The 22630-nt window shown below is 44.0% G+C and overlaps 2 pseudogenes across 2 annotated transcripts; both read right to left on the reverse strand.

Moving 5' to 3' along the window:
* Positions 1-710: 710 nt before the first annotated feature.
* LOC309654995 (Krueppel-like factor 13 pseudogene) lies at positions 711-8558 on the reverse strand (annotated as a pseudogene). Its single transcript has one exon. The product of its transcript is annotated as a Krueppel-like factor 13 pseudogene (transcript).
* Positions 8559-13834: 5276 nt separating this feature from the next.
* LOC309654996 (heterogeneous nuclear ribonucleoprotein C pseudogene) lies at positions 13835-15560 on the reverse strand (annotated as a pseudogene). The gene has a single exon. The product of its transcript is annotated as a heterogeneous nuclear ribonucleoprotein C pseudogene (transcript).
* Positions 15561-22630: the final 7070 nt, after the last annotated feature.

Below are 22630 nucleotides of genomic sequence, written 5' to 3' on the forward strand. Positions count from 1 at the left end.
CCCTACAGTTTCCCTGGGGAGTGCTCCCCTTACCCATCACGGCTTAAGGCGTCCCTCTGAGCCGGCTGCATTCTGAGCCCACTGCCAGCTGGGGCGAGGCTGAAGCTGGGCAGGGGGCAGGAAGAGGGAGCCGCGGGCCCTGCTTAGGGGTCTGCCCTGGAAGCACAAGGTCGGTGACCACGGCTCCAAACTAACCGTCCGGCCTATCCGCCGCCTGCGCTGAGCTCCACCTGCACTGCTTTGCCCCCAATGTGTGCCCAAACCTGAAAGGAAATTCCAGAGTGCAAATCTATGTACAGAGTAAGGCGGCAGGAAGGGGGTGTCCTCACTGACCTCGTGGAACATGTCCATCCCTGAGAAAGGGGGGGGTTCAACACCGCTGAATCACCTTCGTGGGTATGTCTCTTGTGCAATTGTGGATGGTGTTTTTTGGAACTTTTTCGTTGTTTTTTTACAAATTTGACACCTGAGGTGAAGAAAATCGTTTTTTTGTTGTCATTGACTTCATAAAGTTCTCTCTCTTCTGATTACAAAAGGAAACGACATGGAATCACAGGAGGAAGTGAGAGCATCTGCTCACGGCTGTGGTAAGGAGGAGGGGCCGCGGGGATGGGCGGGGCCTAGGGTCAGCGTGGTAGGGATGGGGCGTGGCTTGCTGCGGGCCCCGCCCCAGCCCGCCCCGCCCGCCCCGCCCGCCCCGCCGCCGGCGCTCAGGGCGAGCTGGCCAGGCTGATGGTGGGGCTGCTGGCGTCCGAGCGGCTGTAGTCGCTGAGCGAGCCGGTCCGCGAGTCCCCGCCGCGCCGCTGCAGCATCCCCAGGTGGAAGTTGGCGTGGCGGCGCGCGTGCTTGGTCAGGTGGTCGCTGCGCATGAAGCGCTTGTCGCAGATGGGGCAGCTGAACTTCTTGCCCGTGTGCGTGCGGTAGTGCCACGCCAGCTCGTCAGAGCGCGAGAACTTCTTGTTGCAGTCCTGCCAGCTGCAGGCGAAGGGGCGCTCCCCTGTGTGAGTTCTCAGGTGCGCCTTGAGGTGCGAGGATTTCCCGTAAACTTTCTCGCAGCCCGCGTAGTGGCACTTGTGCTTTCTCTGCGGGGACTCGAGGTCGGCGCGACTTCGACCCCGCCGGCCCCTTTGTCTGAGGCCGGGCTCGCCGCTCCCCGCGGCCCCCGGCTCTCGCTCCGGCTCCAGCCCCGCCTCAGGCTCGGGCTCGCTCCACGCCGGGCTGAGGGGCGCGGCCGCCACGCCGCCGGCGCCAGGGGAGGTGGGTCGGGGGCGGGTGGTGGGGCGGGCGGCAGACGGCCGGGGGCCCTCGCCTTCCGGGCTGCGGCGCCCTCCCTGCGCTCCGCGGGGGCGGGCGCCGGCGCTTGTTGGTTAAGGTCCGCCAGGATCCGCACCCCTACGAAGAGCGAGGCACTGTCCTTGCCATCGCGGCGCTCTTCGACGTGGGGCATATTATACTTATTGATACATATGTCTTTATTATATTTATACTTGCTTCTTGTCTCTGAAAATTTCGTTATTTGACGTTCTTCCACCATATGTTGAGTAGTTTGATTTTCAGTATGGTTGACTTGTTTATTTGTAAATTTTGGATTGTGAACTCATCTTAAGTGGTGGGAATCTTGTACAACCTCTAGAGCAGTTTTTAACTTCCTCTGCTAAGGAGATTTCCAGGTTGGCACGACTTTTTTTTTTTTTAATTAATTAATTAATTTTTGGCTGTGTTGGGTCTTCGTTTCTGTGAGGGCTTTCTCTAGTTGTGGCACGCGGGGGCCACTCTTCATCGCGGTGCGCAGGCCTCTCACTATCGCGGCCTCTCTTGTTGTGGGGCACAGGCTCCAGACGCGCAGGCTCAGTAGTTGTGGCTCACGGGCTTAGTTGCTCCGCGGCATGTGGGATCTTCCCAGACCAGGGCTCGAACCCGTGTCCCCTGCATTGGCAGGCAGATTCTCAACCACTGCGCCACCAGGGACGCCCTGGCAGGGCTTTTTGTTGCTGTGGTGGTTAGCTTTGGGGCTCAAACATCTCCAGACAATGGAACAGGCTCATGATTATACATTTTTGAGAGAGATAATTGTTTTTTCCATCCAAAGTCTAGGCCAAGACAAACAGTCTTCCTTTTTTGGATGGCATTTTGTTGTCGTTACAGTTTACTTTTTGCAGAGGGGTAAAACCTTCTGGAATCTCTCTTGACTCAGAAGCCTCAGTTCAATCTCCCTTTCCTCAAAAAGGCTCAAGGTCTTATCATTATTTAGGATTAAGAACCTAACCATTTGGCTGCAAAAACATGTAAAACCCTGTAGAGCTATCTAATATTACCAGCTTATTCTTATCTTTCTAGTTTAAGTTTCTCGGTCATTTTTGGCCACTGTATTTCTCTTGACTTATTATCTTTAGTTTTATAGAAGGAACATTTTTAGTTTTTCCCAACTCCAAAACTGCCAGAAAGGGAAGTCTTTCTGCTTAACTCTCAAAGCTTAGGTTATTCAGCTGAGAGTCTTGGGTTAGAAAGGAAATGATTTTAACAGTAATAGAGCCAATCACAGAGCATAATATATATGTGTTTACTTTAAAAGTTGGTATTGTGCCTTTGCCTGCCTAGAACTGTATTTTCAGGAAAATAACTTGCTCTTGACCGAAAATGTTTGTATTGTTTCAACAAGTTGTTACTAAGTGTCTACTGTCTGCTCCACAGCATGGGGTGCGCTTCCAATTTCAGTGTATTGGCTACAGCCCTATTTCTGTCTCAGCCAAAAGATAAACGAACCCATGTTTGAACTGGAAAAATGACAATCAATGCTCTGCAGATCTTCCATGTGAAAATGGTGTCCTTAAAACAAAACAAAAAGGGAATTAAATGGTGCTGGAATTTTGACAATGTTGTCGCAAACTGCTGCCCATTAAAAGCAATTAGCCCATTGTTCTTTTGTTTAGAATCATTTGCCTCCAGGTATATTTGTTTATAAACAATTAGATGCAACAGAACCATAGAAAGATATTTTCGTTCTATTCTCCTGAATGCAACAATGAAGTTTGGTGGAATAAAGAAGTCCTTGCTCTGTATAAAAAATAACAAAAGCTCAGTGTACCACAGCGGTGTTTTTCTTAACACGATTCCCAGAATCTGTATTGTTTATGATAAGAATATACTACTCAGTTCATTTATAAAGTCAGCTAACCAGTGGCCATGAGAAAAACAGTACCCTATAGAATTTCAAGACTGAATTTCTTTCAGAAGGTATGTGAGTGTTATTGAATATCAGAGACCCAAAATAGCAGATTAACTGACCAAAGCTACCTAGCATAGACAGTTGAGGTAGTAAAATATCCTAGGAATTTGGATTATGCACTCGAACCTAAAGGATATTTCAGGCTAATCTCTTCCTTTCTCGTCAGTGGTCTTCTTAATCCATGTGGGTAATTGAAACAATCTGCATTTTGACTGTGAGTGGTCTGAAAATGAAGTGACTGCAAGTTAGAAGTAAGACCGTGTTGGGTCAGGTTGATCTCGGAGAGGCAGCAGTGAGTGGTGGCGTGAAGGGAGATCTTAATTCCCTGCCCAGGAATTGAACCTGGGGAGCCTGGTTGAAAACCAGGAATCCAGGCCACCACACCCCCTGGCTCTTGCCCCCAGTGAAAAATGCATTTCTCACAGAGGCAAAAACTGTAAAAACAGGTACAAAGTTTATTATTTGAGACACAGCTCAACAACAAATGGGAGAGCACACAGAGAAACTGTTTAGTTAAGACAGAAGCGAGGCAGAGATGCACACCTGGAGAGGAAGGGTGTGGGCATCCTTCCTAATGAGGACGCTCAGTAAAGAGGTGGTTAAATCATTCATATAGGGCAGTTCTTCCGGGTCTTTGTTTACCTTTGGCCACTTATCTGGTTTCTTTTTCTGCACCTGCCCTGCCCTAAGACCCTCCCCAATCTGTGTGCACAACTTTTTTCCAAGATGGATTTCAGCCTATGGGATGGCCTTAGCATCACATATTATGGGGTGGCACCCCCTCCTTTTGACCCCCAAGGAGCCTTTCTGCACATGAGCAATGTTTCCCTTGCCCCAAGGATGGGAAATGTATGACCTCTTGATAAACCCTTTTAACAGGGTTTAGCCCCTCTCTGTCCCTGCCATAAAAGTGTCCAGTGTCCGGTTACCTACCCTATTCCTGTTGCTGTTTCTTATATCGAAGTGCAGATATCGAAACATAGACAGTCCGTTCACAAATATGTAGTCCTGGAGCCCGTTTGTCTCTTGCCTCAGAAAATGTAAACAGGGGGCTGGTAATGAATGTCTGGCCTGGAGCTCATCTTCTCAGCCCAGGTAGTGTGAACAGGAGGCCAGTTGTAAATGTCTAGCCTGGAGCCCATCTATCTCCTGCCTCAAGGTGGTCTTTAATATGTCCGGTGATGGAATGAGATGTTTCTTGATCTTGAGGGCATACATGTTTATTTAGAGTTTCCTTAGAGTTTCCTTAGAACTGGAAGGACTCTGGGGGGTCACCTGGTCCCACCCCCAATACCTGACTTTACAAATGGGGAATCTGAGTAGCCCATTGTTCTCATTAAGTGGACGTGCAACTTAATAGAGCTCAAAGGGCTCACAGTCTGAATCTGATCTGATCTCTTTTTTGCAAGTAATTATGACCCAAGGGAAGACTCAGTAGATATATCTACAATTATACATATGTGCTCCCTTAGAAACAGAATCCAGTTATTTGTATCAGTTTTCTAGAAAATGAACTTGTCCAGTTCTGCAAGTATGGTTTACTTGGCTGGAGAATGCATATGGACACCCATTTACATCTATTAATTTGGCTGAGAGATAAAGCAAGAGTATGGTGTGGGTATTGACCTTCATCTAGCTACATCTCTCCTGAAAGGACACTGCAATGGATTCTGAAGCAAAGTGTTCTTTTGAGAAGAACTGATCAGAACTGAAAGATAATTCAAATCTTAATAGAAAGTTCCTATGCCTTTAAATGGCTAAGGGACCTCTAGGTATAAAGATCAACAGGAAGTCTGTTTCAAGGTCACTTGGACCTTGAAGCAAAATGAAGCACAAGCAATCTCCACATGGCTCTTCCCATGGCCCAAAACTATCGTGAGGTGGCTCAGAAATCACAAAGGACACCCTTTGAGTGAAGACAGAATGGCAAATATCCATTACAGCATTGTTGGGGCATCTCTGACGTCTTCTCACCAGTCCCTGAGATGTCCATAGGACCCCAGCAGCCAAGTGTGATGGAAAATTCTGTGCGATTATTTTGCTTCTCCCATGACTGATTTGCTTAGCAAGGCTGAGAAGCTGCCATGATCCCTAGAATTCAATTTGTGATTTCTTTGACTCCATAAACCATCAGTGAATGAATGACTCATTTAAAAACACTTAATGAGACTCTACTAGATGCTTGGGTTGAAGTGACAGAGGCAATTAAATGGTTCCTGCCCTAAATGAATTCACCGGAGGCAGAGGGTTCCATAAACCATTTCAATATGATATGATGAGAGTAATGTGAATGGAGGAGGGGCACAGATCCAATAGTGGGAGCGTGGGGGAGAGGGTCAGGAAGGGATTCCCAAAGGAAGTGACCTCTGACCTGAGTAAGAAGAGAGTTGCATACTCATTTACCAAGTGAAGTGTCCTCAACCATAAGAGAAAAGCAAAACTCAAGTGCCCTTTGGTTAAGAACACAGCAGGTATGGCTATTTCTTGAGGTACGATGCCCCATTTGATTATCCTAGTTTTGTTTTGATTATCTTGGTAACTGAACCTCTACTATTATGTGAATTTATTTTCAGAAGCAAATGCATATCACCTTCTGAATAGCTTGGCTGTTTTATATCATAATGGACTCCTAGACAGTGCATGCTCCATCACCCACTGCTGGACCAGGGTTGACTGACTTGCCAGGAGATGCCCTGAGAGGGTGACAATGGACATTTCCTGTTCAGTCTTTCTCTTCTCAGGCTGCACATCTCTGGGAGAGACTTAGAGTGGCTGCAGCCAGAGTCCCAGCCTGGGGTCACTGTGAAACTAAATGCCCCTTATAACTGCAGTTATTAGAGCAAAGATATGACCATTTGCTTTGGACTCTATGCAAACAATGAATTGAAATGAAGAAGGGTAGCTTTAGGATGGAGGCATGGAAACAGATGGCAAATTCTTAGAGGTTCCAGGGACAAAGCATTCTCCATCTCCATCGATGAATTGATAATTTCCCACAAGAAATTTTCAAAATTCTGCATTTTATCATTGAAAGGAAACAATTTAATTCAACACGAATTCATTGACTGCTAACTTTTGGACAGCTGCTATAGTGAATGCTGGGTTTACAATGATGAAAAAGACTTGTTTCTGCCCCAAGTTACTTACAATGTAGACGGACTCTTAAACAGATAGCCATAATGCAATGATAGAGTAGATTTGGTTAATTTGTAAAAAGATTATATCCCCGTGATCTTATTACCATTGATTCCCTGACCAGGCATGATAAAGTGCAGAGGAGATAGTTAAGCCCTGATTTTCTGTCCCAGATATACCCAGAGCTATTTTGCCTTCCATAATTTTGCTTGCAATTCACACCTCCAGATCCCAGTCATAATTAATAATCTATTGATATCAATTTACTGTACCACTTTTGTGGAATTGCCCAGATGCATGCAAACTCGCTTCTCTAACTTATAGAATTAGGCTCTGTCTCCAAGGTTCCTCTGTCCCTGGACCCCCAGCTCTGCTTCATGTTTCTCCCATCCCATCCTGACATTAATCTTGGCCCGTATTTATCCACAATCCTTGATCTTGTCCTCTTCCCTCCATTCAAAAATCATTTACTCAAGTTCTGCCATTTATGAACCCCTGTGGATTTCAACAAGTTGTAGCTAAAATAAAAAATGGAAAAAGCACCTATAGGAGTTGCATCCTGGGTGATTTAGCCCCATAGTGGAAATTGCAAATGAGAGCCAGGATCTTTAAAGAACTGAAGGTGGCAGTAGAGGAATAAACATTCTGTCTGGTCCTGGGACTGAAAAAAGCCAAGTAAGGAATTCTAGCTTCACTCCATTTTCTCTCACCCTTGTATTATTTCTCTTCATGTTTCCATTTCCCTTCTTTTTATCCCTAATTCAGCCATCTATCTCTCCTCTCCAATTCTTTTTCTCCAGGTCTTCCCAGTTGTTTTTGAAGGCTTTGTGCTGGCAAAGATACCCTCCTCTCCCATCAAGAAATATTAAATCTGCCATCCTTTGCCTTTTCATCCCTTTAAGCCTTACTAAATAAATGGACTCTAAGAACATAATCTTTAATATAAAACATACCAAAACAACACTGTGTGGGTAAAATTCGCAAAGATGTGATTTTAGGCAATTACCTGTAGGATTTTCAGCCAGTGGCTAAACTACGTCAGTGACATCCCCAGGAGGATCTACATCAGGGATTAGCCAACTATTTCCCAAGGGTCAAATCTGGGCTGCTATTTGTTTTTGTAGATAAAGTTTTATTGGAACATTGCCATGCTCATTTGCTTACCTATAGTCTATGAGCGCTTTGCATGAGAATGGTAGACTTAAGTAGTCTTGACAGACTGGATGGCCTGCAAAGCCTAAAATATTTACTTTCTGGCTCTTTACAGTTTGCCGACCCCTGTTCTCCGAGTCTGTATTAATCCAGTGAGGCTAAATCATGCTGCAGTAGCAAATGATTGAAAATCTCAGTGGTTTCCGACAAAGGGGTATTTCTCACTCTTATGATACAATCTTTGAGGGTAAGTTTTTGTGTTTCACTCCAGGAAGCAGGCTGAAGGAGCAGCCCCCGTGTGGAATAGTGCTGAGAAAACTTTGATAATAATCCAGGCTACTACAGTGGCTATTTGAGCTTTTGTTAAGGGTTCAACATAGAAATGAAAACGGCTACAAGGTCTTCGGGCAGAAGGTTAATCATTTTTGTCTCTTCCCTTCCCTTGAAGCATATCAAACAGTATGAGTCCTACAGTGAGTACAGCCTCAGAATGCTGTGCTCTGGGGGTGAGAAGGGGACCTCAGAGCTTGTGGGTCCCTGGCAAGACCCCCCACCTGGCCCTAACCCATCCCAGCTCTCACTCACAGTCTCCCCTCACCACTTGCTTTGAGAGTCTCAGGGTTCCTCTCACCACATCCTGTGTGTCACAGATGGAGCTCCCTGTGCAGGAGATTTGCACACAGGTGGTTCCCCTGGTGAGTTCTCTCAGCATCACCAGCCGCGGGGGAAGGGGAGGCAGCGGGATGGGGCGGAGGCAGTGCAATTGCAGCAGGAACCTGCACAGATCCTGCAACGCTAGGAGAGCTCTGAAGCTCTCGTGGTCTTTCTGAGTGGCTGTGAGCGAGGTAGGCCAAGGGGGCAGATATTCAGACTCTGCACGGACTGGTCACAGTGGGGCAGGGGTGCCAGGAATGGGTGTGATGTTGAGCAAGGGAGCTCTCTTCATCCATGGGCAGCTCCTGCAGGAGGGCTCACCTAAGAGCTGTCAGCACCAACATCCCAGTGGCTGGGACATGAATACTTCTGTCCTGGAAAGGGGGCTGGGGATCTGAGAAAAGCGTCGCAGCCCCGTCTACTCCAAGCACCCCTAGAAGTGCAGGACTCCGGGCTCCCAGCACTTCCCCATCCCCTGGATTCTCATCTCCATGCAGCTCTGAACACGCCCTTTTCTGTCCCCAACACCTATGCCCCACCAAACCCTGACTCTCCTACAGTGCTTTCAAATTCATGGCCTGCCAGCAGCACACTTCTCTATATTTGCAAATTCTTCTTTAATCCTTTCTTCCATCTTCTTGCTCTAAGTGAAGCCTAGCTCTTCCCGGAGGCCATTGCTTTCCCAGTAGACCTTTCAAAGGATGCTGTTTTCTTCCCACAGCTTCTATCCCCTGGGATGCAGAGGTGGCGTAGGCATCCTCCTTTTCCTTCCCCACACTGCCACTTCCAGACCTTGCAGGATGGAATGACTGATTGAATGGAAGCAGTACCCACTCACTTACTTGTTTTAGCATCTATTAAAAAAATGACCATCTTGGAGGTTGTAGCTACTGTGCAGCTCAGGCGTTTGCAGGTGTTTAAAGTACACTTTTGAGCTAGAATGGGAGAAAACCACAGGCCTAGGGGGTTTGCTAGGACCGTTGGCTCCTGCTGGAGGCCATCCCTTCTTCACTCCAGGATTCGGTTGTACCTTATATGCGTGCATGGCGACATCTCTCCTTGTACACCTTCAGATTTGAACTTGCATCACACCAGCAAAGTATTTCTAAGTAATCTAGGTCTTTTGGAAATTCTGGGGCCAAGAATCCTCAAAGACCTTCTGAAGAGTTTTGAAGAATTGGGCCCCTTCTTGACTGTCCTTTGCTCAGGACTGTGATCCCCTGCATTGGACTCGGACGGTCAAGGCAAAATGTGAGTGGCGGGAGCCTCACCGCTTCCTTACTTCTAACTGATGGTGAACCGTAAGCCACTTGGCTCAGCCCTGGAAATACTCACTGAAGCTTTGACAGAAACTCTGAGGTGGCGCCTGGTTTTTCAAGAAACCATGTCTTCTTGACAAGCCAGTTCTGTTCTGGATGTCTGGGATGGGTAAAGTGGCCACCAGCATGTGGAGCAGCTGGGACTAACCTGGTGGATGAAATCGTTCATGGTCTCACCTTTGCCTCTGATCTGCTGAGAGCCCATGGGCAAGTTACTCCCTGCCGTGGACCTCTCTTCTCATCTGTAAGATAATGGGACTGGCTCAAGAGCACCTAATGCTCTTTCCCAGCTCCATCACTCCTGGAATGCTGTGGACTTTTTCTTTTTCCAGTACCGGTTGTTCTTGCAGCTCTAAGTGAGCCCTGCACAGCCGCTCCCTTCTCTTAAGATAATATTTTCATTGCAATCTTCCCCAGTCTCCACCCCAGTCCTGTGGTTTTTCTCTTTCATATCATTGTTTTCTTATTCATATCTAAGCTGGGTTGGTTTACAAACGTTCTGGAAAAAATTGAGATCGACTCGGCATACATTTATTGTATGTAAATCTGAGCCACACACTGGGGACACAGACAGGAAAAGACAGGGCTCTGTCCCCCAGCCCCACAAAGCTGGGTAGAAATGACAGCGAGCTCCTTTCCTGAAGGTTCCATCTTAAACACCCCAGGCACTCATCAACATTCCCTCTCTCTGCCATCCTGAGAATTTTATTTACGCATTTCCAAAAGGATATAAGGAAGTTAGCAGTAGTTATAAATACCAATGGTGGTATTTCATCTGTTTCTTTGATGAAAAGACAATATGTACCTTCTGTCTGGGATTAATGTGGTTGGGCTACTGCCATTTTGCAGAATTGTTATCTTACCGTGACAGTATTTTTAAACAATGGCCAAAACGCTAAGTAAAAAGCAGGATGTTCAAAATTCTGAGGACTCAGAGTTGGAAAGAAGGCATGCCCAGGGACCAGTGGACCAGCAGTGGTCTCTGAGAGGAAGGGAGGGAGAAGTCGACTTCGGTGACTTAAAAGGCACCATAGCTCCCTCTAGGGGTGGTAGTTATTCAATTGCTTTGCTGACCTGCACTTCCCCTCCGAGAATAAACTCTACTTAGAACAAAGGAAATCTGTCTATTCCCAACTTTAGGAAAGAACTAGTGGGCTGGGAAATGACAAATTCCTAGGTGTCCACAGTGAGGTTTGCTCTGTGACCTGGGTAATAGGTTCAGAATATCCAACTGTCACATACTTCACTGAAAGCACAAAAATGCTTCCAAGGAAGAACTTTCAGTGATTTTTGAATGGTCCTCACCCCTGTTCCTCTCCATTATCTTAAACATTAGACAATTAAGAACATTACACTTTACACATTTTATAGTTGCAGTTTGGTTGCAGTTACTCTTTTTTCTAGTAGTTTTATTGACTGATTATTAATTATTGTTGATATTTATTATTAATAAATGACTATCTAGAAAAATCATATTAACTTCACATAGGATTTGAAAAACACTAGAAAATGTGGTCGCTATTAAAGAATATTTAATTAGGAAAAAAAAAGCCATTTTAGGAAACATCTTTTCTATGTAACTTATCCCATCTATTTTTTTTTTTTTTTGGAGTTAAGCCAGTATTTTATTTATTTATTTATTTATTTGTTTGTTTATTTATTTTTGGCTGTGTTGGGTCTTCGTTTCTGTGCGAGGGCTTTCTCCAGTTGCGGCAAGCGGGGCCACTCTTCATCGCGGTGTGCGGGCCTTTCACTGTCGCGGCCTCTCTTGTTGCGGGGCCCAGGCTCCAGATGCGCAGGCTCAGTAGTTGTGGCTCACGGGCCCAGTTGCTCCGCGGCATATGGGATCCTCCCAGACCAGGGCGCGAACCCGCGTCCCCTGAATTGTTAGACAGACTCTCAACCACTGCGCCACCAGGGAAGCCCTATCCCATCTGTTTTTACCACCAACTCCGAGCTCTCATTTCCTCTCCTTAATTGCTGGCTCTTTGAAAGCAGAACATCATTTTGCTCCCTTTCGTGTTCTTCCCAATTCCACATGCCTCGCACAAAGAAGAGTGTAATAAATGCTTGGTTTAGTGCCATGGATTTTAGAAAAGCCCTGTGATATAAGCAATTAAGCAAATCATTGACCTACCTGTCACTCAACAAGAGAGGTCAAGTGACTTGCCCATGGTCATACAGCCAACAAGTGGTAGGGCCTGGATTCAAACTCAGGCAGTTTGGTTTGAGTTCCCCCTATATAGTCAGGTGTATGCATTAGTATATATCCCTCCTTTGCCCCTCCCCATTCCCCCACTTTGTCTCCCTTCCCCTTGATAGCTCTGATGTTTACACTGATATCTAAACGTCCTGCATGTAACCCATTTACTGGGGGGGAGCAGATTTCATTGCTGGCTACTGACCTGGGGCATGTAGACTGGGTTGACACTAATGCTGGGCTCCCATTCACTGGCCAGAGCTATTGCATCAGGGGAGGGCAGTAAACCTGCAGGCCATGCTTGCTGAGGAATTTCTGGGAGAGAAGTGTCCTCTCTTCTGGAAAAACTTTGAGTAACCACCTTCTTTCTCTGTCCTTAGATATGAATGGAAGTATAGCCCAGGCTGTTGTGAACGGACAACCAGGAGAACCAGAAGTGAAGCTGACATTGCCAAAGGCAGACAGCTGCAGAAGTAAACCTGGTCCTGGATGACAAGGAGGAGTAACTCTACCTTTAGGGTTCAGTCATGTAAGCCACTGTATCTCTTTTTGATCGTTTAAGCCACTTTGAATGATTTTATTTGTTTTGTTTTGTTTTATTTTTTAGTCACTCAGTGGAAACTGTTCATGGCCATAATTTGGGAAGATAAGATTCTGTCTCTTTCTCAAAAGCTAACTGGTTAGAACTTTGACCAACTATAGTTGTTAAACTTGGAGAGAATTAATTAGATCTCAATATTTAAGAGCTATGTGATAACTGGTTCATGTTATATTTACAATTCTATATTCAAATAAAACCTAAATGTCAGGTGCTTGAACACGAGTGTAAAAATACCAGGACCTGCTGTTGCTGTACTGCAGCTGAACCTAAACTATGCCTCCCTTAGGGAGAATCAGTACTTTTCTTTTAAGCCAAACTCAGATTCTTACATGTGCTTCCAAAAGACGAATAATAAATAGCCAAGGAAAATATTTTACAATTAGGGGAAAAAAATGCTACTTGTCTGTTATTAGAGTTGGAAAAATCATCCCTTAAGCTCCTCCTATAGAGGATCTTGTTTCTTCCCTAAAGTAAAGCCAATTAAATAACTTTTAGAGTGGAAGATTCGGATAGTTGGTGATTACAAAGACAAATAATTCAAGGATAAAGACAAATAATCCAAAGATAAAACGAACATCTTGAAGGAGAGTTTCTTTAAGATTTCAATGGTCCCAAACTTTAAACTTAGGGCAGAGCTTCTGTTAGTACTAAGAAAGCCTAGAGAACCAGGTATCTCCAGAATAATGGGAGGGCATGTTGATTCTTCTTGGTTAGGAAACACATAAGTCCCCCTTATTCCAAAGTCCCTGTTGTGCTTTCTTTTCTCTGACAGAATCAAAAGGCTTAATTCTTTCCTTTCCAGCTTGGAGAGAAGCCATTTTTCCTTTACCTCCTGGTACTCTATCCTGAGCAGTTCAATAGAATTATAAGATGCTCATTAAAGTTGGGAAGAAATAATCATTTCCTGCATCTGTTTTCTTTGTATCAGAAAGAGTAGCGGGTCCCAAGGTATCTAATGTAATGGACGCAGTATCCTGAGCATCCTGCATTTCAGTAACTTACTATAAGGAAGAATGGCTTGATTTTCAAGGTCCCTGGACTACACTGAGCTTGAGCTCTGGCTGTGAGCCACTTGCTTCTAAGAGACATAAATAACCACAATTGCCAGGAAGTATAGCAGGTAATGTCTACAATTGCCTGAATAAATTTAAATGAAATACAACTCGAGACTCCGACGATTTAGACTCCACTGAATACTGTGTTCTCTGTCAGCTGGCAAGATTTTAATTTATTTTATTATTACATTTTTATGATAAAATGTAACATAACTCATTCATTTTGTCTATTAATCCTCTCTCCTTCATAAAAATGGCATACATGATGATGACCTATATTAATGTAATTGTCTCCCATGTGTAGTATTATAGTGATAATCTATAAGTAGTATATAAGTTTGTAGAAATTAATGTATAAAGCATATAATTACAGAACAAGATATAAATCTTTAAAGTTTTTTTTTTCCTGCTCATATATTGAATTAATATTTCAGCCATTTGAGCCACCTAGTGGTAATATCCATGAAACATGATTTTTTTTTTTTTGCCTGGTTTAATAAGGACTTGTTTATTTTGAGAAAAAAAGGTCCCAAACATCAGGCTATTCACAAAAATAACCCACAGTATCAACTTTAGAAAACAAATCTTAAGACTATTACACTAATTATTTTTCTAGAGGATCCATTTGACATGCCAACTCTCATTCACAAAAATACATTGTTACATTTGTGTTGAACAGCCCCGCACAGCACTCTTATGTGGGGTATAACACGCATACCTCTAATTCAAAGCTGCTCTCAGGTGCTACTCAACTAATGAGACTGCCTTTGTAGTTAGGGAAGCAACTACTGAACTCATGCATGAATGGGAAGAACTGTACTCCCTGCATAACAAGAGATTATTTTGGAGACAGTTGATAAAAACCATACATTCTTTTTATTGTTGTCATAAAGAGGTATCAAAATTAAAAGCAAAAATTACAGGGTAAGACTTAACATAACTACTAGGAGCATCAAAGGAAGTGAAAATGGGACTAGGCACAGGGCAGTATGAATTAACGAACATGGGAAGGACAAGGATGGGGACAACAGTGAGCATGTGCTGAAGATACTAGGGGAGAGGATCTGGTGAAAATTTTGATCTTAGACAAGCGCCTAGGTAAAGAAATGATGGGACAAGATTTCTAAACCCCACTATGTGCTTAAGAGTCATCCTCGCCATTGGCGCTGTCTCCGTCATCCCCTCCTTCCTCAGCCTCTTTTTCATCATCCTTGATCAACTCCAGCTGGTCATCCCCCCCGATCTTCATTATCATCATCATCCAGTAGGTCCCCCTCCTCAGCAGAGTCATCTGCACCCCCCTCAGACTCCATCTTCACATTAGTCTCATCTTTCTTCAGGGAGCTGCTGCTCTGCTCCTCTTCTGACTTATCATTCTTCATCTCTACTCCTTGTTTGCTCTGTTCCTTTTCGATTTTTTCCAGGCTTTCCAGTAGAGAATCCACTTTTTGTTTTATCTGGGTCAACTCCTTCTTAATGGTCTGAAGGTCATCTCCTTTCAACTTTCCAGACTTAGAAGAAGATCCCCGGTGTCCACTCTTAGAATTGAAGCCACTTTTGCCCCTTCGTGACGTGTTTCCTGATACACGCTGGCGTTTTGAGGGCACTACAGCCCGAGCAATAGGAGGAGGAGGAGGAACACGTGCTGGGTAACTGTACATCCTGTCATAATAATCCCGTTGAAAGTCATAGTCCAAGTCAAAAGAGGAGCCGTACATCTCTGCTGCAGATCGTTTCACACCTGCTTTTCCTCGGTTCACTTTTGGCTCTGCGGCCAGATTAATATCTAAAACCTGGCCAGCAATCATTCTGCCATCCTCTCCTGCCACAGCAGCCCGGGCATTTCTCTCATTAACATACTGAACGAAGGCAAAACCCTTATGAACAGAGCAACCCACGATTTTGCCATATTTCGAGAAGATTGCCTCCACATCAGATTTCTTGACCACAAGAGTATTGAGATTCCCAATGAATACACGAGAGTTCATGGAGCGAGGATCTGTCTTGTTGGTAACATTGCTGGCCATTGTCTTTGATGGTAAGGTGCCTCACAAAGCTGAAAAATGTAGCTGAAGATCAAAAAAATCTCACGGGAGGGGGAAGGGAGAAGAGATTCGATTCTGAATCTCCTACTCCCGGGTTCTACGAGGAGAAGCCGACTGCTGCTCGACGGCCGCAACGCGGCCGCAACAGCTCAACCTTCGCCTCTTCACAAAATGGCCCATGATTTTTTATATCGAAAAACGATGTGAAAGCTTTAACAGTTTTCAACTTACTGGGAATGAACTAAAGTGAATCATAACCATTATATATAACATACAGATTTTTGAATTAATATTTATTTATTGGGAGAAGATTGAATATTGGAAAATAACTTATAAAAACATAATCTTTGCTTATTTTGTTTCTTCTACTAGAGGCCACATAGCCAAGAAAATGAAAATTATAAGAGATAGTAATTGATGAAGGGGAAGTTTTCAATACGTATAACAAAGAAATGGCTGTCAAACATTTAATGGAGTAAAATGACTAACACATTTTAGAACTGATTTTATTCAAATGTAACCTTAGATAAATGATGTTGGATGTCCTCACGTTTTCCAAATCTGTCTTCCAGCCAATCATCAGTCTTGTGTTTTCTTATTTTCAAAGAACAGAAGGGTAATCACCAAACTGCTCAGTGACCCATTAGAAATACTCCATACTCAGATTACACCGGGGTTAATTTCAGATTTCTTTTACTGGAACTATAGATCAAACTAAGTTCCGTGTTGACTCTGTTCTGGTGTAGTAACCTCCAGGAGAGCTAAATCACTAAATACTGCTAACTTCACATGTTAGAATCCACATTCATCTTTGCCTTGTTAACTTTTTTTTTTTTTAATTTATTTATTTATCTATTTATGGGTGTGTTGGGTCTTCGTTTCTGTGCGAGGGCTTTCTCCACTTGTGGCAAGTGGGGGCCACTCTTCATCACGGTGCGCGGGCCTCTCATTATCACCGCCTCTTTTGTTGCGGAGCACAGGCTCCAGACGCGCAGGCTCAGTAATTGTGGCTCATGGGCCTAGTTGCTCCACGGCACGTGGGATCTTCCCAGACCAGGGTTCGAACCCGTGTCCCCTGCATTGGCAGGCAGACTCCCAACCACTGCGCCACCAGGGAAGCCCCTGCCTTGTTAACTTTTAAGGAGGTTTTCATTTTATTTGTTGATCCAAGAATGTCACATACTTTGGTTTCCTGCTTTCTTAAGTTGCCATATGTCTCTAAAGAGGTTTTTTTTGAAATCAGAATTCGCACAAAGAAATGATAGATTTCTCCTCTTTGAATTCACCAAGCTTCCTACTTGGTAGGATTGCAAAACTGTCATATGAAACCAGCAGTGAAAATATTCTCTCTTTTTGGCAATCCTGCTTGTCTGAACTCTGACCTCCTCCCATCTCATCTGTGCTTTCATTAGGTGAGCAGAAGACAGGTAGTTTCACAAGTGATTCCCGGAAGGAAAGGTATCTAGGCAAGTTTAGAGGAGTGAAGAGTGTCAGCCTGGGAGTAGATGAGACCTTAACGAGTGATTGAGCAGAATAAAAATGAAATAGGCTTTAAAAGAGGAAACGCTTCCCTGATCTGTAAGGCACACAGACAGGTATGCAAGGGAGCGAGGTAACTGAGGGGGGACTCTACAATGAGCATATGGTGGATGTCTATTATTTTGCCTTTTTTTTTTTCTGGGAATACCATCTTTCTGGACAAATGTGTGGTCATGAGGTTGATGTGTTTCCTAGGCTGGCCAATCAGAGAAATTTCTTAGGCATTTTGAACTGAGGACCAGTGAGAATGCATCTGAGAGCTCCTCTGGAGTGAATCCTAGGAGATGAGAAGTGTGGTGCTGCCTCCTGCTCTGTGGAGAAGGTCAGTCCAGGAGGGGAGAGGTGGGAGCCAAGCTGCAGAAAGGGGCAGAGACACCAGACAGAGAGCATGTCTGAGCCAAGCTTCTTGGAGCCAGTACACTTCTCCTTTTGCCTCAACTAGTTTGACTTGGGTTTCTGTCACTTGCAACCCAGATAATCCTGATTAATACAGAGCAGAAGCCGCCTGCACACAGCCAAGTGGCTTGTTCAAGTGTCTTGGTGAATGGAACATGCTGAAAAGTGAGGGAAAAGAGTAGGATCAAGTAGATAATGATCAGGAGAGGCCGCCAAGACCCGGTGTTGACCAAGGCAGGATACGAGACCTCATGTAATAGCCATAGGCACTGAGGGAAGGTGTACCCATGTGGGTGTTTGAAGAAGTGCGGAAGGGTATGGAATTTTTATAGACCGCATGTTTCCTCAATATTCTTTTTCATCACTAAAATGTGCAGCAATACTTTGTGATGACTAACTTTTACCACTGGGAAGTACCAAGATACCTAATAAGACTTTCTAGGGTGGATCTGACACTGGCTGTATCAATATTGATACCCTATTTGAGTGAAACTATCAAATGTCCCCACCTCAGTCCCATCAGGTGACTCACCAATGCTCATCCTCATTCCCACTCTCATTCTTAGTTCATTAGATAAATTCAAATTTGAAAAATGTAATCTTCAGGAAATTACACAAATTCCAAAATGACCTTCAAAAACCCACGAAAGACTATAGAACAGTAAGTAAACCCATCCAGAGAATATGGGGGAGTAGGACTTTCCTTTGTTCTGGGTGCAATTTTTTTTTTTTTTTTTTTTGACCGTGCCACGCAACTTGTGGGATTTTAGTTCCCCAACCAGGGATCAAGCCCGTGCCCCCCTGCAGTGGAATCATGGAGTTCTAATCCCTGGACTGCCAGGAAACTCCCTCTGGGTGCAGTTTCATTCTTTCTTTTACTAAAAAAAATTCTTTTTTAATTGAAGTATAGTTGATTTACAATGTTGTGTTAATTACTGCTGTACAGCAAAGTAATTCAGTTATACACACATATATATATTCTTTTTTTAAAATATTCTTTTCCATTATGGTTTATCATAGGACACTGAATATAGTTCTCTGTGCTATACAGTAGGACCTTGTTGCTTATCCATTCTATGTGTAAGAGCTCACATCTGTGAACCCCACCCTCCTACTCCATCCCTCCCCCACCCCTCCCCCACCCCCTCCCCCTTGGCAACCACCAGTCTGTTCTCTATGTTCGTGATTCTGTGTCTGCTTCACAGATAGGTTCATCTGTGTCACATTTTAGATGCCACATGTAAGTGATATCATATGGTATGTGTCTTTGGGTGCAGTTTCAGTGTGGAGTGGTAGACATCTGTAAAAGCTAGGGTCTGCTTGTGGTCAATTTGGTCTTGATTCTCATTCTCCACAAGCTTTTTTTTTTTTTTTTTCCACAAGCTTTTTGAATGAACTTATCTACTCTCACAATTTTAGCTCCCACCATTGTGCTAAGGGCTCCCAAATTTATGTCTCTAGTATTGAATTTTTTCTTGAATTCAGTATCTAATTGTATATTGAACATTTCTTCTTAAAAGTCCTGTGGAAACCTCAACGTCAGTGCATCTAACAATTAAACTCTTCCTGAATTCTTCGTATTCCCTGGGTCAGAGAGTGGTCTCACAATCTACCTGGTTGCTCAGCCAGAAACCTATGAACCATCAGTGACTCCTTCATTTTCTGACCTCCCCACATCTTATCAGTCTCCATGATTGTTCCATGCTATCTATTTATTATTTCTAGTGGGGCTTATTTTAACAGCCTCTTAACTTTTCTCCCAGCCTTGAGTTATCCAGCACTGAATATCATCCTCCTTTCTGGGGCTAGCTTTCGAAATTGAAGAATCTCAGAATGTTTAAAAAAACCTCTCATTACTTCCCTTGCCAAAGAACCGTAAGTTCTTCTGTATGGCTTTCTTTCCCTCCAACATGACCTTTAGCTGGTCCCTTCCTACCTCTCTACTTTCCAGCCACGTGAATTGCTCCCTGAATGAGCTGTGCTCCTTTTTGCCTCGGTGCACACACAGCTCCTTCTGTGAATACCGTCCCCATCGTTCCCGCCTGCACAGTTTCACATTTAAGCTTTTTTTTTTTTTTTTTTACAATGACAGTGACAACAATGCTAATTCTTTTTTTTAAAGTCTATTTTATTTATTTATTTATTTATTTATTTTTATGGCTGTGTTGGGTCTTTGTTACTGTGCGAGGGCTTTCTCGAGTTGTGGCAAGTGGGGGCCACTCTTCATCGCGGTGCGCGGGCCTCTCACTATCGCGGCCTCTCTTGTTGCGGAGCACAGGCTCCAGACGCGCAGGCTCAGTAATTGTGGCTCACGGGCCCAGTTGCTCCGCGGCATGTGGGATCTTCTCAGACCAGGGCTCGAACCCGTGTCCCCTGCATTGGCAGGCAGACTCCCAACCACCGCGCCACCAGGGAAGCCCCCACATTTAAGCTTTTTTGGCCATGCGGGATCTTAGTTCCCTGATCAGGGATCGAGCCTGCACCCCCTACAGTGGAAGCTCGGAGTCTTAACCACTGGACCACCAGGGAAGTCCCAGGTACTCTGTCCTTGAGAAAGCCTTTCCTAACCTTCCTACTCTGTGCTTCTATGTCTTCCCAAATGTGCTGTCAACTCCTTGAAGCTAAAACCAGCACCTGGATACTGAATGAATAAACAAAGAGAGTCTTTTAGTCAACGCATCCGTTCAAAGATGAATAAAACCATGCACCATTTATTCATTACCCCGTGGAGTTTACACGCTGGGCAGTCTCAATTCTGAAACAATAAGAAAAACGAACAGGGCAGTGCTATATTAGTGTTGATAAAAGACACTGCAAAGTAGGAGCCATTATCTGCCCGCTTGTAGCAGAACAGATTGGTGGGTGAGAGAAATGAAAGATGGTAACAGAAACTGACATAAGCTAGGGTGGGAGCGAGGCAGTCATTTCATTCTGATAGAGTGATTCCTGGGTGGAGACTCTGCTCCGTTGTGAACTTTTAAGCAGCTGTAACAAACACCGGCAGATGTCTAAATGGGCAACTTTAAAAGCCTTTGATTGTCCAAAAAAGACTGGAAAAGGATTTTCCAGACTCAAGAGGGAAGGGATCTTATGAGGACTCAAATGGAAGAGTGGATACAATTTGGATTTTTATGCACCCAACTCAAAGTAGTTGGCCAGGTGCCTGTTTTCAGTCTGTTTCCTGTTTTTGTCTCTATTTAGGCTGTTTCTCTCTTGATAACAGTTAGCAATTAGTTATCAAAACAGCATTTGCCTTTCTGTGTAGGTCAACTAAATCTCAGGATCTCTGTCTCTTTCCTCTTGGGACCCTGACCCAGCTGAATTAGCTGCTGGAGATACCCTGGTCATTAGTCTCCACAAAGGGGAGCTAGAGACACACTCAAGGGACATAAAAAGGGATCCAGCGTACTGGTCAAATCAGAAAATTTCAGCAACATTTATTTAGTACCAACTCAGAAGTTGCTCCAGAATTTCTACGACAAAGGAAATTAGGGGCAGAATTCATTTGAAAATGGGAGTGAGTAGGGGTTGATGGAGATATGGAGATGATGGAATGGTCGGGTGAGGCTAAATCCCTCCTAAGCTCTATGAGCCCTGTTCTTGTGTTGCCATGGTAACTATTTTCTTACTACATTGTGCTGGTCATAGTGGGAGATGGGGGGAAAAAAACACAACTAGATTAAAATGAACCCTGCCCTCGAGAAAATCAGAGTTTGGCCAGGGCAGATAGAAAAACTAACAGGTTTAAGAGTCTATTAATCAACCTAGAACAATTTTCTGAAGACAGCTGAAGAACAGGAAAACCCTACTGTAACTTGATAAATGAGGGTACCAAAGTTCCGATAGTGTAAATATGGAGTCAACAGGATTTTGAGATAAATCAAGTAACGAGGGGAGCCTCTGCAGCTGGTGGACCACGCCATTTAAATTCTTCCCGGTCCCACATGCAATTTGGTGCCACTCTGGTTAAATATCAGTGAGGAAGATTCTGGGTCTTGGGTCTGGCTGGACTTTCAGGACAGCAGCAGGGATTCCAGAAATCTCTAGGTCACTTGAGGCCCATTTCTTCAGCCCAGTGTGAGGGAGATTGGCCTGACAGATTATCGGGGATGTGGCAATGCTACCTTTGTACCCCTATTTTCTGTGACACAGTTTCTCCGCCCAGTCTTGCCCCTCATCGCATGTGTCTCCCCTCCAGAAGATGAGAACTTTGCCTGCCCTGCCCCACTCCAAAAGCAAGGCTGAACACAGATGAAGACACTTGCCAATGTCCAACTGCATTATATCTGAATTTACATTATCATGGGATTTTTATGTATTGATGTTCTCTTTGAGTTGAAAGAAATCAGAATACTGCCCTGAGGAGAAAGAAATAAGATATAATTATTGTACAAGGTGGATATGTGTGAATAATAATAACTAAGGATTATTGAATCTTTACTATATCCCAGGCATTGTTCTGAACAATTAATTTGCATTATCTTATTTATTCCTCAGAGAGGCCCAGTGAAGCCTGTACTGTTATTATCTCCATTTTAGAAATGTGGAAATTTAGGTATAGAAAGATAAAGTAATTTGCCCCAAAGCACGTAGCTACCAAGTGACAAGTCTGGAGTTATAAACTCAGCCAGTCTTACTCTGGAGACCATTTTTTAACCACAATGTTATTTTGCAATGAAAGAGTATAGGTTGCCATTTTTTGGTTTTGTTTTAAAATTGCTCAGATTCACAGCTGGACCATAATAATTAAAATCTCAGTAGTTAGCTTTGTTATAAGTGAAAAGAATTTCATTAGGGTAAGAAAACCCTGCAAACACTTAGAATTTTGATTTCTCTTTCCAAAGAAATTCTGAATTGATTTTTACTCCTAGCTTTTTTTTTTTTTTTTGGCCACGCCATGCAGCATGTGGGATCTTAGCTCCCTGACCAGGGATCAAACCTGCGCCGCCTGCATTGGGAGCACAAGTCTTAACCACTGGACCACCAGGAAGTCCCTCTATTCCTAGCTTCTTATCTTTTCCCAGAAGCATTTTGCAATCTTACTTGTTTTTTCTTTCCCTAGAATTTTCACTTTTTCTCTCTTTTAATTTCTTCCTCTTTCCATTTAAATATGCCCATGTCTGTTGCATCCTGGGGAAAAATCCACAGAATAATCTACTGGTGGCCGTACCTATTTTCTCTAGTTTTTTTTTTAAAGACCGAAGTCTCCCTTCCTTTCCCACTTCTACTCCATTCCCTCAGGTTTATCTCTTGAAGACCCAGGTAATCTCTTTGTGAAGTTAGAAGGCACTTGTCATTTTCATTGCTT

The sequence above is a fragment of the Balaenoptera physalus genome, assembly GCF_965194825.1.
Source record: "Balaenoptera physalus genome assembly, chromosome: 2".
Taxonomy (NCBI): Eukaryota; Metazoa; Chordata; class Mammalia; order Artiodactyla; family Balaenopteridae; genus Balaenoptera; species Balaenoptera physalus.